This window comes from Crocuta crocuta, unplaced genomic scaffold (assembly GCF_008692635.1).
Source record: "Crocuta crocuta isolate KB4526 unplaced genomic scaffold, BGI_CrCroc_1.0 scaffold601, whole genome shotgun sequence".
NCBI classification, from domain to species: Eukaryota; Metazoa; Chordata; class Mammalia; order Carnivora; family Hyaenidae; genus Crocuta; species Crocuta crocuta.
Window position 1 is genome coordinate 115,658 of NW_027528227.1, and position 9,436 is coordinate 125,093.

A 9,436-nucleotide genomic window follows, 5' to 3' on the forward strand; every position below is an offset into this window, starting at 1 on the left:
CAGGCGTTTATATCTGAAGCTATAATGAAAAACTCATTAACTTAAGAAAAACAGAAGTTATCATTCAGGTCACTTTCTCAATACATAATACCAAAAGTCTATAAATTGGCAATAAAAGGATAAACCAAACAAACTAAAGAAAAGCAAAGTATTTGAAAAAAAATGGTAAGCATTATTATTAAAGAAACAAAACCTAGGTCAACAAGGAAATAATTGCACTTACAGATTATTGAGGGAAAAGAGAACAATATAGCTATAACACTACCTTTCAAAATTAATGGGATTTTAGATCTGTTANAACAATTACAATAGACTAAGCATACATTTCAAGAAGCTAGGGAAAACAAAATAAATTTTAATAAACTAAGAATAAAATAACAAAGATGAAATAACCAAAAAAAATTTTTAAAGGAGAAATTATACATATATCAATGAGCTGGTTCTTTACCCAGAAAACTGAATGAAACTTTTGAGAGAACAATGAAGACAGCGTCCACATGCATGCAAACACATGAAAGCAAGCTAACACATCACACATATTTTTAATGAGAAAAGAAATAATTACAAAGGATTAATAAAAAATACCATATATAGTCTATGATAATGACTGTGAAAATATCTAACAAATAGATGAGTCTGGGGGGCACCTCGGTGTCCACCCAGGTGGCTTAGTCGGTTGAGCATTCAACTCTTGATTTCAGCTCAGCTTATTGTTTGTGGGCTCAAGCCCCATATTGGGTTTTACACTGACAGTGTGGAGCCTGGTTGGGATTCTATCTCCCTCTTTCTCTCTCTTTCTCTCTGCCTCCCCAACTTTCTCTCTCTCAAAAACAGATGATTTTTTTAAAGCAAACATAAACTACAAAAATGACTCATGAAGAGTAATAAAACCTCAGTAGGCCAGGGGCACCTGGGTGGCTCAGTTGGTTAAGTGTCCAACTTCGGCTCAGGTCAAGATCTTGCACTTTGTGCGTTCGAGCCCCATGTCCAGCTCTGTGCTGACAGCCCAGAGCCTGAAGCCTGCTTCAGATTCTGTCTCTCTCTCTCTCTCGCTCTCTCTCTGTCCTTCCCCTGTGCTTGCTCACTCTGTCTCTCTCAGGATAAATAAACATTTAAAAAATTTAAAAAAAACGTTGTAGGCCAATAACCATCAGTGTTAATTAGAGTTATCCAAGAATGACACACATAAATGGTAACATGCATCAATAACTTTGTGGGCAAGTTCATCAAGGAAAATAATTCCTGTGTTAAACTTAGTACTATAGGAAAATTTTTCTAATTATGTTAAGCTAGAGTAGTCCTGTACCACAACCTAATAAACACAGCGTCCTTGACCAATTACAAAGGAATCTTATTTGTGAATACAGAAGCAAAAATTCTAAATAAAGCATAAGCATATCAAATCCAAGAGTAAAGTCAATAACCCATTACCAAGTTCAGCAACGTAGATGAATGCAAAATAAATACAGAAAAAATATTGCTTTCCCAATATATGAATAAATTTAAAAATTCAAAGGATAGCACTCATAACATTAACAAAATTCTCAATACCCAAGAAAAGCCTTTTCACGTCAACATGTGAGCAATATGAAGAGAACCTTTTAAAACTTAAAAAATTGTAAAACAGGCACAACATAACTGGCTCGGAAAGTTTGATACTGTGAAATCTGTGAATTCTCACTAAGTTAATCCAAACAGGCTACTTCTGAAAAGTTGACAAAACTTCTCTACAGCCTACCTGAAAGAATTAATGTGTAAAATCAATGATGAAAATTTTGTAAAATAAGTAAAGGGGTAATAAATGTATTACAAAGCCATAATAATAAAAACAACATGCTACTGATATTAGCATAGGCAAACGTACCAAAGAACAGAATTGGAACCCATAAACAAGCCCAGGTATATGTGATTAAAGATTAGGAGGTCCAAACTTCTAGTTATAAAATAAGAAAGTTATAGAGATGAGAAGTACAGCATAGGAAATATAGTCAATAATATTGTAATAATGCTGCATGGTAAGAGATGGTGACTACATTCATCGTGGTGAGTGCAGGATTGTTGAATCACTGTGCTGTACATATGAAACTAATATAACATTGTTTGCCAACTATACCTCCATAATAAAAAATGTATCATTTTAAATCACTGGATAATGAAAACCAATAAATGGTGTTAGAGTGACTGAATAAGTGTATAGGTGCTGACACCAAAACAAAAATAAAGTTCAANCTTTTCTAGGCAAGAAACAAATATTAAAACCATAAGGAAAACAACTGATGGACCTGACTACTTAAAATGCCAATGCTACTGTACATCAATCTAAAATGACACACTAAAAGTTTTCATTCATCAGATGGCAAAAAATAGAACACCTTATGTTGGTAAGATTATGAGAAAATAATCACTTTCATTCAGTAAAAGTACTATGGGCATGATATTTCAGAAGGACAGTGCCTATATGTATAAAATTCTAAATGTGCATTGCTTTGGTCTAATACTTCTATTCCGAGTAATTCATTACAGAAAAACAACAGTACAATTATCTACAATGTAAGCCCATGCATGTTCACGACAGGGGTATTTCTAAGAGCAAAATTTAGAAATAACTTGTGTCCATTAATAGGGGGTGGAATAAATAATGACACTTGAAGAATAGAAATACTATATAGTTAACAAAACTGATATAGAAATATGTCAATTTAACAGAAAAGATGTCAGTTACATGAACATTGTTACATGAGGAAAAAAGCAAGTCACAAAACACTATAAAGAGGATATAACAATCTCCAAAGTGTATGTTCCTGTTGTAGTTTCAAAATACACAAAGCAACCAATGACAAAACTGGAAAAAGAAATCTACAAATTCACAATTATAGTTGAAATTTTCAGTACTCTTCTCAGCAACAGAATAATTAGTACACAGAAAAACAAGGATAATGAAGAAATTAACAACATTAACCAACTGGATCCAACTGACTTTTATAGAATACTCCAATAGCAGCAATATACACATTTTTTCGAGTGCACATGGAACAATCACTAAGACAGACCATATCCTGAGTGATAACCCTTGAAAATTTTTAAAGAATTGAAATCATATGTTTTCCTTGACCACAATGGAATTAAACTAGAATTGATAACAGAAAAATAACAGTGAACCCTCGAAACACTTGGAAGTTAAACAAAAACTAAATAGTCCAAGGATCAAAGAGGATGTCTCCCAAGGTGCCTTGGGTGGCTCAGTCGGTTAAGCATCTGACTTCAGCTCAGGTCATGATCTAGCAGTTCATGAGTTGGAGCCCCATATCAGACTCTGCACTGACAGTATAGATCCTGCATGGGATTCTCTCTCTCTCCCTCCCTCTCTCTCCCTGCCCCTCCCCCACTTGCACACATGCTCTCTCTCTCTCAAAATAAATAAATTTAAACAAAAGATAGCAAAATTTCCTTAATAAAAAAAAAGAGGATGTCTCCCAAAATCTGTGGCATGCAGCTAAAGCAGTTCTTAGGGAGAAATTTATAGCATTAACTGCTTATATTAAAAAAGAAGAAATGCCTTAAATCAATAACCTAAGTTTCTGCTTTAAGAAACTAGAAAAAGAACAAATCAAACCCAAAGCAAGAGGAAAGGAAAATATAGAAATTGGAGCAGATACCAATAAAACTGAAAACAGAGAGGTGTCTGGGTGGCTCAGCTGGTTAACTGTCTGACTTCAACTCAAGTCATGATTTGTGGTTCATGAGTTTGAGCCCTGCATGAGGCTCTGTGCTAACAGCTCAGAGCCTGCAGTCTGCTTCGGATTCTGTGTATCCCTCCCTCCCTCTCTCCTTCCCTGACTGTTTTCTTTCTCTCTCTCCCCCCAAAGTAAATATTTTAAAAAAATTAAAAAAAAAACTGAAAAGAAAAGCGGAAAGAAAATGAAAAATGAAAACCTGGTTCTTTGAGATCAATAATATTGATAAACTTTTAGCTAGATTGTAAACAAAGAGAAAAGACACAAATTACCAAATATCAGGAATGAAAGAATGAATAATAATAGAATACATAAAGAACTCTATGCATATAAATTCAACTTAGATGAAACGGACCAATTCCTTTAAAACCACAAACTACCAAATGTTATCTGAAACAAAATACGTAACTTGAATCATCTTATAACCTTTAAAGAAATTAGTTAAAATCTTTCAGGAAAACAAAAAAGAAAACTTCAGGCCCCAATAGCTTTACTTGTGAATTCTACAGAACATTTAAAGAATAAATAGCATTAATTCTATAATCTCTTCCAGAAAATAGAAGAGGGGGATGCTCTCAAATTATTTTATGAAGTATCATTCTCATTCCAAACCAAAGACAGTATAAAAAAGGAAAACTACAGAGAAACATCCATCATAAACATAAATACAAAAATTCTCAACAAAATATTAGCAAATAAAATCCGACAATAAATAAAAAGAATAACACACTAGGACCAACTGGGGTTTATCGCAGGAGTAAGACTGCTTCAATATTTGAAAATCAATGTAATCTACCATATTAATACTCTAAAATAAATAAAATTATATCAGTAGATATGGGGAAGAAGAATTTAACAAAATTCAACATCCATTAATGATAAATATACATCAGCAGACTGGGAAAGAAAAGTCAATTTCTCAACATGATCCAGGGTATGGACAAAAACTCTCTAGTTAAGATCATGCTAGTGGTGAAGGAGTAACTGCTTTCTTCCTCAGATCAGGAACAAGTTAAGGTTGTCCACTTTTACTGCTTCTACTCAACATCATAATAGAAATGCTATGCAGTGCAATAAAAGACAAAAATGAAATTGAAAGCATGGATATTAGAAAGGAAGAAATAAAATTGTTCCCATTTGCAAATGACATAATCATCTATGTAGCTAATTTCAAGAAATCTATATAAAAAAAAGATCTCCCCAAAATTAACAAGTGGTCCAGGTTCAATCTTCTGCATATTGCTGTTCTTACACCATACACAAAAATAAACTCAAAATGGATGAAAGACCTAACCATAAAACAGGAAGCCATCAATATCCTAAAGGAAAAAGTGGGCAAAAACCTCTTTGACCTCAGCTGCAGCAACTTCTTACTCAACACATCTCCAGAGGCAAGGGAAACAAAAATAAAAATGAACTATTGGGACACAGCAAAGGAAACAATCAACAAAACTAAAAGAGAATGGGAGAAGGAAGATATTTGCAAATGACATATCAGATAAAGGATTAGCATCCAAAATATATAAAGAAATTATCAAACTCAATACCAAAAAACAAATAATCCAGTGAAGAAATGGGCAAAAGACATGAATAGACACTTTTCCAAAGAAGACATACTGATGGCTAACAGACAGATGAAAAGATACTCATCATTACCCATCATCAAAACCACAATGAGATACCACCTCACACCTGGTAGAATGGCTAAATTTAACAACTCAGTCAATAGAGATTGGCAAGGATGCAGAGAAAGAGGAACCCGTTTGCACTGATGGTGGGAATGCAAACTGGTGCAGCCACTCTGGAAAACAGTAAGAAGGATCCTCAAAAGAATTAAAAATAGAACTACCCTATGACCCACCAATTGTACTGCTAGGTATTCATCAAAAGGATAAAGATGTGCTGTTTCCAAGGGGCACATGCACCCCAAAGTTTATACCAGCGCTACTGACAAGAGTCAAAGTGTGCAAAGAGCCCAAATGTCCATCAACGGATGAACGGATAAAGAAAATGTGGTGTATACACACACACACACACACACACACACACACACACACACACACACAATGGAGTATTACTTGGCGATCAACAAGAATGAAATCTTGCCATTTCCAGCAACATGGATAGAACTGGAGTGTATTATGCTAAGTGAAATTAGTCAGAGAAAGACAAATATCACATGACTTCACTCATGTGGAATTTAAGATACAAAATAGTTGAACATAAGGTAAGGGAAGCAAAAATAATATAAAAACAGAGATGGAGACAAAACATAAGAGATTCTTAAACATATAAAACAAACTGAGGGTTCCTAGAGGGGCTGTGGGTAGGGGGAATGGGCTAAATGGGCAAGAGGAATTAAGGAAAATACTTGCTGGGATGAACACTAGGTGTTACATGTAGAGGATGAATCATTGGATTCTACTCCTAAAATCATTATTGAACTATATTCTACCTAACTTATAGGTAGGTATGTTAATAATAATAATAACATCAACAACAACAAATAGAAAAGAATTAACAATTGTAGCAAGGTCATAGAATACAAGGTCAACATACAAATACCAATATTTCATACTCGCAGTATACCAAATGGAAAACAAATTTTTAAAAATATCATTTATAACAGCTACAAGAAATTTAAAATTTTTGGCATACAAAACATGTATGGGATTGATATGGTAAAAAGACAGAGACGAAAGAAAACCTAAATAAACAGGGTTATAGACCACCATGGCAGGGTAACACTGCCCGGATCAGAGCTAATGAGCAAAAGAGGGACACCTAGGTGGTTTAGTCAATTAAGTCACTGACTTCAGCTCAGGTCATGATCTCACCGTTTGTGGGTTTGAGTCCCGCATCTGTGCTGAACGCTTGCTCAGAGCCTGGAGCCTGCTTCAAATTCTGTATCACCTACTCTCTCTGCCCCTTCCCCGCTTGTGCTCTGTCTCATTCTCTCAAAAATAAATAAATGTAAAAAGATTTTTTTTAAATATTGGCAAAACAAAGGTGCTTTGTTAACTCTCTATCTGCCTTATCTCCTAGGCAAGTTAAGATAAACAGACCCATCATTTTGTTTTGCATCAACCCAAACCCCTATCACTGTATATCTTCGAAACCCCCTTTTTCTCACACACGAGTTAATGTTCACTGTTTCATTGTCTCTTTCTGCACATCCACCACGTTTGTAAGCCTTCTGATCCTAATAAAAATGGAGCAAGGACCCGTACTAGGGGCTCTTGTCTCCCCTCCGGACATTAGCCTCTCTCGGATTTAATTCTGCATCTGCTAACTTGCTGGACTACAGAGAACTCCAGACTCAAAGTTTGTGACAGGTAGGGAGCCATTTTTGTGGCAGAGGACAGAGAGAGAAAGAGAAAGGGGGAAAGAGAGTGCAGCTTGTCAGGAGTGCATAGGAAAAGCACTTCCCCAGAAAGCTAGAGAGAAAGAAATAGAGAGAGGAAATACTTGAAAACAAGAAATCTGTTCCCCAAAACCACTGAAGGGAGAAACAGGAGAGGGTTTCAATACTGCCAGTTTTGTATAAATAGTGGAGCAAAGAATATGAAGTTTTGGAGCTCAGTGTCTGGTAGTGCTCTAGTGAGGGAGCCACAGGAGGAGAAGCAGTTCCCCTACTTAGAGTGCATTAGGTATAGGAGAGATGGCCTTTCCACAGGCAAAAGTCCTGGTAGGCCCCAGAAAGCTGCCACTTTTACTGGTATAGGAACAAAGACATCTGCTGAGGGTAGCAAAATCTCATGCCAGCTGTGTTGTAATTTACCATAAACTCTGAGTCTCTGCCACTCCATGGTCATGTGTATGCTTTCTGGGACAAATCAGTAACAGCCACTGCTTGGAGAGACTCTCCCCCAGAGGATCAGCATGGGTCTGAGGCAGGGGTCAGGGGGTTTTTGAAGTGTGAGATTTTGAAACACAATCCTATCTGAGATAAAACTCTGGGGGGAGGCACTGCCTGGCAGGCAGACAGCTTAGACACAGACAGGGTAAAGGTAGGGAGCAGATGGAACCCTGAGACAAAAGAGGGGTGATTGATCATGCATCTGTGAGGGCACGAAATTCCCGCTCCAGAGACTAGAGGGTAGGGTGAAGCAATTTTCACTTCTAGCACACCCACACTGGTCAACCTCAGTGAGCTAAGCAGTGCACCAAGTGGAAAATGGAGCTGTTACATCAAGCCCCGCCCACCTATGCCATCCAGACACATCCCCCAGAAGACCAGCACAAATCCTTTCCACCCTCTTAGTCTACAGATCATAGTGTGCTACAAAGGTTCAGTTCCAGGGGAAACTGGATCTAGCTTAATTTGGGTTTCTTTCTTTTACTTGTTTGTTTGTTCATTTTCTTTGCTTCTCTTTTTATCTTGTTTTTTTCCCTTTTCTTTTTCATTCTTGGATACAGAAAGATCAAATTTTTTAATTTGATTTTATCCTATTTTATTATTTAAAAATTTTTAATTTTTTTTTAATTGTTTTTTTTTCTCTTTTCTATCAAGCTTCTCTTACCAAGCAGACTGAAACACACCTAGATCTAGCTTTCTTCATTTTTGTTTTTTTACTTTTTATTTTTATTTTATTAAATTTTTTCTTCCTCCAAAATGATAAGATGAAAAAATTCACCACAAAAGAAAGAATATGAATAAATGATGGCCAGGGATTNTGAATTTTTTGTTTTGTTTTTAATTTTAATTTATTTTATTAATTTTTTTCATCCAACAAAATGAAAAGATGTAGGAATTCATCCCAAAAGAATGAACAAGAAGGAAAGACAGCCAGGGATTTAATCAACACAGATACAAGTAAGATTTNTCAAATGGATGCCATGACAGTGAGGTTAGACCAATCAGAGCAGCAAATAGGTGATATAGAAGATAAAATTATGGACAATAATGAGGCTGAAAAAAAGAGGGAAACAAAGGCAAAAGATCATGATACAAAACTTAGGGAACTCAGTGACTTATTAAAGAGTAATAACATTCATATCATAGGAGTCCCAGAAGGTGGAGAGAGAGAAGGAGGAGCAGAAGGCTTATGTGAGCAAACTATAGCTAAAAACATCCCTAGTCTGGGGAAGGACACAGACATCAAAATCCAGAAGCACAGAGAACTCCCATAAAATTCAACAAAAACCAACCATCACCAAAGCATATCATAGTCAAGTTCACAAAATACACAGACAAGGAAAGAATCATGAAAGCAGCAAGGAAAATCAGTCCTTAACCTACAAGGGAAGACAGATCAGATTTGTAGCATTTCTGTCCACAGAAAATTGGCAGGCCAGAAAAGAGTGTCAGAATATATTCAACATGCTGAATGGGAAAAATATGCAGCCAAGAATTCTTTATCCAGCAAGTCCATCACTCAAAATAGAAGGAGAGGGGCACCTGGGTGGCTCATTTGGTTAAGTGTCAGACTTTGGCTCAGGTCATGATCACACAGTTCATGAATCTGAGCCCTGCATTGGGCTCTGTGCTGATAGCTCAGACTGCTTTTGGTTTCTGTGTCTCCATCTCTCTCTGCCCATCCCCCTCATACTCTGTCTCTCTCTCAAAGATGAACATTAAAAAATTTTTAATACAGGGGCCCCTGGGTGGCTTAGTTAGTTAAGCGTGCGACTTTCGCTTAGGTCATGATCTTGCAGTTCGTGGGTTCGAGACCCGCGTCGGGCTCTGTGCTGACTGTCAG

General features: G+C 36.4%; 1 protein-coding gene across 1 annotated transcript in view; it reads right to left on the reverse strand.

Annotated features, from left to right (window-relative positions):
- CCNB3 (cyclin B3) overlaps nucleotides 1-9,436 on the reverse strand; it is a 53,690-nt gene that overhangs the window by 13,427 nt on the left and 30,827 nt on the right.